The 9616-nt window shown below is 45.7% G+C and overlaps 1 protein-coding gene across 1 annotated transcript in view; it reads left to right on the top strand.

Annotated features, from left to right (window-relative positions):
- ARMH3 (armadillo like helical domain containing 3) overlaps window positions 1–9616 on the top strand; it is a 270864-nt gene that overhangs the window by 377 nt on the left and 260871 nt on the right. The gene's annotated exons all lie outside the window — the stretch shown is intronic.

The raw sequence follows: 9616 nt of genomic DNA, 5'->3' as shown, positions 1-9616 counted from the left end.
CGAGCGAGGGGCGGCTGTGCTCCTCCCGCCGCCTGCCTCTCGGACTACCTGGTGCGGGCCACGTCCCTGCTCCCCCCGGAGTCTCCCCGGGCCTCCGGGCAGTGAGGCTAACCTTTGACCCAGCGCGGGGCCGGCCCCGGCCCCTCCCGTTTCCTCGCGAGCCCCTCCGCTCGGGTTTTCCTCCGCCCTGGGGCCTGGGCGTGGGCCGAGACCTCGGGGAGAGCCGGAGGGAGGCGGGTCTGTGCGAAGTCCTCAGGTGTCCCGGGAGCGCCCCCAGCCTGTCCATCTTCTGTGTCCCGCCCGCAGGCTGCGGTCCACCCGGCGCAGAGAATCAGGGAAGCGAACTGCTTTCTGGGGTTACCTGGTGTGAACCCGAGAAATGATCCTGTACTCAGGCAGGAGTGGAGACGGAATAAGAGGGGGAACTGGTTCCTGGGGAAGCCGAGGGGGGCTGCCGCTGGCCAGCGGGGAGGTCGAGACTCGGGCCAGGCCCGAACAAACGTTTCTGGACCGTTAGACCCTCACCAAGGCTTCCTTTCCCGAAAAAAGTTTTGAGATCAGTGAGAGCTGTTTCTTTGCCATCCGGAACTCTCGCTTGCTCTGTAAGCCAGGGCCAATATGGTGTGTCCCTGCCGTTCACCTAGCACAAGTTAATCGGAATTCTTCTGGGTGTGCTTCTGTTAGATTTATGTGCACGGAGGTTTCTATAGGAAGCCTTCACCGTACCTTTCTGGTTTTAGGGAAAAGTAGAACCCTTTTGTTAGGCTTGTGAAGGGGAAGTTCCCATCTTTGGGATTTTAAAGATTTTCATTGGACTTTTAGGCGTAATTTATTCACTTTTTTGATGTTTGTGTAGTTACAGAAACAAACTTGAACCCCACCCCCACCCCCCAGCAGTTGTTAGGAAGTTTGAAATTTCATATGAAGCTTAGTTTAGGAATCCAGAACATTTGGGGAAAATAACCAAATCAAAAAAATTGATTCCAGAGACATGAGGGTGCACTTGCACTGTGTATCCAACACACATTTACTGAGCACTTAGTATGTAGCTGGTACTGAGGTTAGAAATAGGAGTTATCTGTCTTAACAGACATCAGAGAGACTCATTTAGTGAGAATTTTACAGGGCTGTGTTGCCTCTCTATTAAAAGGCATTTATACAGTGTAAAGGGCATACCTGCCTTTCCTGGGGGGGTCAGGGAAATCTTTGCAGGGAGGAAGCAGTTAAGACTTCAGTTTGGTGTTGAAGGTTGAGTAGCATTCACAAAGGCATGATGAAAGTGCAAGTGAAAAAACATAACATGGTGTTTAAGTGCCAGAAATTTCTCCAGAACAGGATATGTGGACTGAGGGGGGGTAGGGGGGACTGCCAGGAGATGGGACTGAGGAAAGTGGAGCCATTAAGTTAGGGAGTGAGAGAAGGGCAGGTTAAAATAATGAAATCATGCCTTTTGCTTCGTTGCCCCACTGAAAGCAGGGTGGGTCATCAGCAGCTCTACTGGAGCCACCTGCGAAAATTCGGGCCAGGGCTCTCGCTCTTGCCGTGTGTGCTCCAACCTGCACGGTCTGATCCGGAAATCCTGCCTTAGCATGTGCTGCTGGTGTTTCCGTCAGTGAAGGACATAGGCTTCATCGAGTTGGACTAAGTGATCTTCCCTGAATGGATTGTCCATAATATCCACCCAGTGAACGAAATCATGCGGGCTATTCGTATATAAAATAAATAAAAAACGCCTTCAATTAAAATGGACATCAAGCAGTGAGACTGCTTAGAGTGAATGCAGTTGACCAAAAATCTGACTGAGTTGTGATTACGTGGATAAAGAGGGGAACAAATTTTGGGAATATGTCTGAGACAAATGCAGCACGATTTGGTGATTGTTTAGGAAGAGAGTGGGCCAAGATTTCTACCTTGAGACTGGGTGGATGGCGATTTTATTGACCAGGATATGAATTAGAAACACTGGAGCTGATTTGTAAAGGTTGGAGTGACTGTGAAAGGAAATGTAAGGGAGAGTCTGATAGGCTGAGATCGTTGCCTGTGAGATGTTAGAAGGAGCTGGAAGTAAGACCTGGTGTACTTAATGTCTTGGCAATAGCTCTGAGTGAGGGCATATGGGGAAAAAATCCTGGGAAATAGAACTTTATTTTGTTTACGAGAAGTATCAGGACGTGCATTTTTTTCTAAATGATACAGAGCCTCTCAGGCAGGAACTATCATGGAGTTTTTTTGAACCCTTTTTGTCTTTTAAAAAAATTTATTTATTTATTTATTAGAGGTTTTTGCCTTAGGGGGCATGTGCGAGAGAGAGAGAGAGAGAGAGAGAGAGAGAGAGGTTTCACCCCCCCCCCCGGGGATGGCCACACTGCAGTCCCTTCTCCATTTTCCTCGTGGGATCTTGGGCACGCATGCACACACACCTGGTATGAGTTTCAAGGCTCTGGATTCGGGACTTGAACCATAGTCCATGTCCATCTGGGAGTCCTGTAACTAACATAACTGCTATGCCATCTGCTGGCCCTTATCCCTTTTCGGCTTACATTTTGGGTTTCTTTTCAGAAGATGGGGTACAGGTGCCATGTTGATCAAGGATGGGACTCCCATATGGTCAACTGTGGTTTGAGTTTTGGACCTGGTGGCTTGAGAATCACACCAGGTGCATGCGCATCAAAATCTGAGAGACAGTGGAGGAGTAGGGATTGTGGTATAGCCATTCCCCTGGCGGGGAGAGGGGAGCATTTCTCATTTTCTCTTTCCGTCTCTTTCTAGCAAGTGTATGCACCCTATGGCAAAAACCTAAAAAAAAAAAGATTGTGGGAGTTTGTCAGAATTTTTATGTTATACTTAGGTGGTATTCATGAGGATTGTATGTTGAACAGGAAAGGAAATGAGAAGGTCTGAGTGATGTCATGCTGCTTGAGGAGGTTCAGGGCTTGAGCAGGAGATGATATAAATTTGTAAGAGTCTTCTGCTTATTGAGAAGAGGACCTTACAAAGAATTCTCATTCTGGGAGATGTAAGAAGGATGTGGGTTTTAATCAGAATTTCTGCAAATCTTGTCAGTTTGGAGTTAGTTCCTCCTTCTGAAGGTAACAAATACATTTCTTATTTTTTCTTTTGGAGAGGCTTTTGCTATAGGGTGCGTGTGCTCACTAGAAAAAGACAGAAAGTGAGAAATCACCCCCCCAGGGGGGATGTCCATGCCACAATCCCTTCTCCTCCACTCTCCTCTTGGGATCTTGGGCACACATGCACATGTGCCCAGCGTGAGTTTAAACCATTGGGTCTGGGACTCTAACCGCAGTTGACTACATGGGAGTTCCAGTGACATAGCTGTTATGCCAACTGCTGGTCCCAATAACAAATACATTTCTTTTTAGCTATTTTTTAAAAGAATTATTTTATTTAACTTTATTTATTTACTTTAGTTTGACCAGAGAGGGACAAAGTGTGTGTGTGTGTGTGTGTGTTGGGGGGAGAAGAGGGGAGTGAGAAACAAGCTGCCAGGTCTAGGACTTGAACCATGGTCAACCATGTGGGAGTCCAGTGCCTTAACCACCATGTCACCTGCCAGCCCCTTTATCTGTTCTTTTAAAGAAAATTTGCTAGAGAGTGCATATGCTTGCTGGAGACATAGAAAGAGAGGGAAAGTGAGAAATCACCCGCTGGGGGAATGGCCACACGGCAGTTCCTTCTCCATTCTCCTCTTGGAATTTTGGGCAATGCATGCACGCATGCCCTGCTTGTTTTTCCTTTCTTTTCTTTTCTTTTTCTTTCGGAGAGGTTTTTGCTATAGGGCATGTACGTGCACCAGAAAGAGAGACAGAGAGACAGAAAGCAAGAAATCACCCCCTAGGGGTATGGCCACACTGCAATCCCTTCCCCTCCATTCTCCTCTTGGGATCTTGGGCATGCACGCACACACACACGCCTGGCATGAGTTTAAGCCACTGGGTCAGGGACTGAAACCGTGGTCGACTACATGGGAGTCCAGCGACATAGCCATTACACTAACTGCTGGTTCCCCCTGCTTGTTTTTCAAGCCACTGGGTTTGGGACTTCGAAGAGAGCCTGAGGTGGTCATATTTGCATTATTAATTTGTGAAATGAAGCAGAATCAGTAACCATTGTTGAGACCTGAATGTTCTGAAGCCCTAGAGTAGAGATTGGGAAATTCCTGGTTTTGCCACTTGCAGCTTAGTCTTGGGAAAGACCAAGTCACGTCCTTTTTCAGATAGAGGTTAGACACTCACTCTAAGGTGAGCACTGTCCAGTACACACACGGTTTGGTGGTAGCCCTATGTAGCAGTGACTTGTGCTTACTTAATCAGTCTAGTTTTGTTGTAGCATGTAGAAAATAGGGATGATGCGGGACCAGCAGATGGTGTATTGGTTACGTTGCTGGACTCCCACAGAGTTTACCGCAGTTGGAGTCCTGTACTCATTGACTTAAAACTCATAGCGGGTGTGTGTGTGTGTGTGTGTGTGCGTGCATGCATGCTCAAGATTCTGAGAGGAGAATGGAGAAGGGATTGTGGCGTAGCCATCCCCCCTAGGGGGTGATTTCTTGCTTTCTGTCTCTCTGTGTTTCACTGTCTCTCTGGTGAGTGTACGCACCCCTTAGCAAAAACCTCTCTAAAAAAAAAAATGCTTGTCATATGGTGTTCTGACAGGGCTGCCACCAAACGGTATGTGTACTGGACAGTGCTCACCTTAGAGTGAGTGTCTAACCTCTGTCTGAATAAAGACGTGACTGATTTGATAAAGTGGACATGTCTGTATTATGCATGCAAGTTTGTAGTTTCTATAGAATTATAACTAACTAAACCTCACCCCTTTTTTTTAAGAATTAGTTTTTATTTAATTATTTATTATTATTATTTTCTAGTTTGATCAGAGAGAGAAGGTGAGAAGGCAAGCTACCAGGACTGGGACCCGAACCGCCGTTGGCCATGTGGGAGTCTGGTCCCTTTAACCACCATACTACTTTCCAGCCACCCCTTTCCAAAAATTTTTATTGGGACCAGCAGATGGCATAATGGTTACATTGCTGGACTCCCACATGGCCAACCATGGTTTGAGTCTCGAACCAATATCTTGAAACTCATGACGGGTGCATGTGTGTACATGCCCAAAATCCTTAGAGGAGACTGGAGAAGGGATTGTGATGTCACCAGCCCATGCCCCACTTCCTTGTCTCTCTCTGTCAAGTGCATGCATCCTATAGCAACCAGTAAAAACCAGAAACAGAGAGTCCTACTTCTTAAAGTCCGATTCAGTAGAAAGCTGGGAGAGTTTAGGAATCTACATATTTAGGAGGCGCTCCCAGAGATTCTGAATCATGTGATGACACTGTGCAGTGGGAGAGCATATTCTCCTAAGCCTAGGGCTTCCCTGACTTATACTTGTTCTCATTGAATCTTTGTCCTGTTTTACAGTAACTTCCCATTCATTATGAAGTTTTGGTGAATTAGCCTTAGAGTACCCATGGAGTTCAATTAAGATAGTATCCGTTGGGGCTAGCAAGTGATTAAAGATGCTGGACTCCCATATGGCCTACTCGTTTTAGTCCCAGACCTGGCAGCTTGTTTTCCCTCTCTCTGGTAAGTGCACATGCAAATTAAAATAAGTAAATAAATAAAATAAAATAATTATTTAAAAAATAGTGTCGATTAAATTCTGTAGTGGATATTACTGCATTTTAGTCTATTTATTTAATTTATTGATATTAATTTTTTTTTCATTTTAGAGAGGTTTTTGCTATAGGGTATGTGCACTCACCAGAGAGACAGAGAGAAACAGAGAGAGAAATCATACCACGCCGCAATCCCTTCTCTTCCAGTCTCCTCTCAGGATTTTAGGCACACACACGCACATGTCTAATGTGAAGTTTTTTTTTTTTTTAAACTATATTTTAAAATATTTATTTATTTTTTTGAGATGTTTTTGCTATAGGCCGCGTGTGCTTGCCAGAAAGACAGAGAGAGACAGAGAGAGAGAAAGCGAGAAATCACCCACTAGGGGGGATGGCCATGCCGCAATCCCTTGCAATCCTTCCCCTCTATTCTCCTCTTGGGATCTTGGGCATGCACGTACACACGCCCGGTGTGAGTTTAAGCCACTGGGTCCGGGACTCGAACTGCTATCGACTACATGGGAGTCCAGCGACATAGCCATTACGCTAACTGCTAGTCCCTTAAAATCTTTTTTGTGAACTTTATTTATTTTAATTTGACCAGAGAGAGACAGAGTGAAAGAGAGGAAGAGGAAGAGGGAAAGTGAGAAAGCAAGCCACCAGGTCCGGGACTCAAACTGTGATTGGCCATGTGGGAGTCCAGCACCTTAACCACCACGCCACCTGCTGGCCCCTAATGTGAGTTTTAAACTGTTGGATCTGGGACTTGAACCTAGGTTGACCATGTGGGAATCCAGCAATGTAACCATTATGCCATCTGTTGGTCCCTAAAAATGTTTTTTAAAGTTTGCTTTAGGACATGTGCTTTACCAGAGAGATACAGAGAGAAGAGAGAAAGACAAGTGAGAAAGCAAGTCGACAGGGACTCGACTGTGGTTGGCCGTGTGGGAGTCTAACCTTTACTACCATGCTACCTACTGGCTTTGTGCTTTAGCCTATTCTAAATTTTATTTATTTTCTTTCCTTTTTTTTTTTTTTTTTTTGAGATTTTTGCTTTAGGGCATATATGCTCGCTGGACAAACAGTGAGAGACAGAAAGTGAGAAATCACCTCAGGGGAGATGGCCACACCACAGTCCCTTCTCCTTTGTTCTCTGGGGATCTTGGGCACGCACGCATACGTGCCTGGCATGAGTTTTAAGCCACCAGGTCTGGTACTCAAACCATGATAAACTACGTGGGAGTTCAGGGACGTAACTATTAGGCCACTGCTGGTCCCATTCTATTTATTTTCTTCAGGATGAGAGAGAGACAGACAGGGAGAAGCGCCTTTGACAGGGTCTCTTCACACCTTGTTCCCCTTCCCCTAGCCCAGAGCTTGTGAGGATCTTGGGCATGTGTGTGTGTTTCAGGCCAACTGGGCCGGGAATCCAAACTGTGGTTGGTCTTATGGCTTCCAGCCCAGTTCCGTATGGTACCATTATGCCAAGGCTGGGCCAGTTTTTTTTTTTTTTTTTGTAGGGTGCAGGTGCTCACCAGAGAGAGAGAGTGTGTGTGTGCAAAATCAGCCCCACCCTCCCCCCAGGATGTCTTCAGTGCAATCCCTTCTCCACTCTTCTCTTGGGAATTTGGGCATGCACACATGCGCCTGGTGTGATATTCAAACTGCTGGGTCAGGGACTCAAACCAGAAAGTTGGCCATGTGGTATCCAGCTGCCTTAACCTCCATGCCCCTTGCTGACACTGAGACCAAACCTTTTAAAATGTAAAATTTTATTAAAAACAATTTGTTTTTAAATGCCACGGATGTATGCATGTGTGCAAGAGAAAGCAACACCCAACAGCCTTGGTCACATCACAGCACTTTTTGTTCTGCTTTCCATCCTGTCAGGATCCTGGGCATGTGCGTGCACCTAGCATGTTTTTCAAGCTTCCAGGGCTAGGATGCAAGTTCTAGTCTGTCATGTAGGATCTGGCTTTTTTTTTTTTGGGAGAGTTTTTTTTTTTTTTTTTTTTTTTTGTTATAGGGCGAGTGCGCTCGCCAGAAAGACAAGAGAGAGACAGGGAGACAGAGAGCGAGAAATCACCCCCCAGGGGGAATGGCCATGCCCCAGTCCCTTCTCCACCATTCTCCTCTTGGGATCTTGGGCACGCACATACACACGCCCAGCATGTGTTTAAGCCATTGAGTCTGGGACACGAACCGCAGTCAGCTACATGGGAGTCTAGCAACATAGCCATCACGCTAACTGCTGGTCCCAGGGATCTGACTTTTTCTACAGAGGGCTTAATTGCTATGCTATAGGGCCAGTCCTATTTTTGTAAAAATAAAATGACCATATTGGGTTTGTCTATCAACTAGACACTCAGAGTCTTGTCTAGTTTTCCTTTCCGAGTTTTCTACCATTTCATCCATTTATGTGTGCCTCTGCCTCACTCTGCCTTTACTAGATTCCCATACACAGGCATACATCGGCAGTTACTGGTTACTTTCTAGCATGGTCCCTTTAACCGCTGGTGAGCTGGACTGATGCTCAAGAGATCTAGACCTGCAGTTCAGTCATTAAGATTGATGAGTTTGCATTCCTCCTCACTCAACTCATCTGAAATTTCCACAGTTTCTCTGCAGCTCTGCAGCTTCACTTATGTGTAGGTTACTTTATTTTTGCTCTTTCCTCTGCTCCCCCCTTCTCCCCCACAGTATGTATGTGCTTTCCAGAGAGAGAGAGAGAGAGAGAAGCACCCACTGGGGGATGGTCACACTACAGTCCCTTCTTAATCCCTTCATTTCTCCTTTCAGGCCTAGAACTTGAACTGCGTATTTAGTCATGTGGGGTCCAGCTGCTTTAACCACCAGGCTACTGGCTGGTTCTTTTGTTTGTTTTTAATTATTTTGTGCTTTAGTTTTTTCATTATAAACTTTCTGAATCGTAGGGTTGTCATGAGGATGAAATGAATTGTGTATAACGTGCTTAGAACAGTGCCTGGTACATGTAAGTACTAAGGAAGTGTTAACTTATTGGTTGTTATTTTTGATTGGTGTCCTGTGTGTTTAAGCCAGAAGTCCCTACTAACCTCTGTTCTAGTGTACTAGCGTACTGCATGTGTGCTGTTAAATTTCCACATATAGGGGCCAGCAGGTGGCATGGTTAAGGCACTGGACTCCCACATTGGCTGACCATAGTTTGAGTCCTGGACATTATTGCTTGAAAACAAAAAACCATGCTGGGCGTGTGTGCATGCATGCCTAAAATCCCAGGAGGAGGATGGAAGAGAAAGGATTGCCATATGGCCATCCCTCCTTGGGGAGGTGGGTGGTGATTTCCTACTTTCCCTCTCACTGCCTCCAATGAGCACATGCACCCTATGGCAAAACCGTTTTTATTTTTTTGGACCAGCAGTTAGTGTAATGGCTATGTTGCTGGACTTCCATGTAGTTGACTGCGGTTTGAGTCCCAGACCTGGTGGCTTAAACTCATGCTGGGCACTTGTGTGTATATGCCCAAGATTCCGAGAGGGAAAAGGAGAAGGGATTACGGCATGGCCATCCCCCCTGGGGAGTGATTTCTCACTTTCTGTTTCTCGGTCTGTCTTCTCAAAAAATTTTTAAAAAAATTTTTTAAAAATAATTATTTAAATGTATGTATGTATGTATGTATTTATGGTCTGACCAGAGGAGGATAGAGCTAGAAATAGAGAGAGAAGGAAAGTGAGAAAGCAAGCTGCCAAGTCTGGGACTTGAACTGCAGTCAGCCATGTGAGAGTCCAGTGCCTTTAGCCATCATGTCACCTGCTGGGCCCCCTATGGCAAAAATCTTAAAAAAATTTTTTTCCCACATATATGTGAACACCCATATACTTTTTAATTTTTTTTTTATAATGTTTTTTTTGAGAGGTTTTTTCGCTATAGGGCACGTGCGCTCGTCAGACAGACAGAGAGACAGAGAGACAGAAAGTGAGAAATCACCCCCCAGGGGGGCTG

Source organism: Tupaia chinensis, unplaced genomic scaffold, assembly GCF_000334495.1.
Source record: "Tupaia chinensis unplaced genomic scaffold, TupChi_1.0 Scaffold144255_1, whole genome shotgun sequence".
NCBI classification, from domain to species: domain Eukaryota; kingdom Metazoa; phylum Chordata; class Mammalia; order Scandentia; family Tupaiidae; genus Tupaia; species Tupaia belangeri.
The sequence above is the reverse complement of the archived record's forward strand: the minus strand, read 5'-3'. Positions and strand labels throughout refer to the sequence as shown.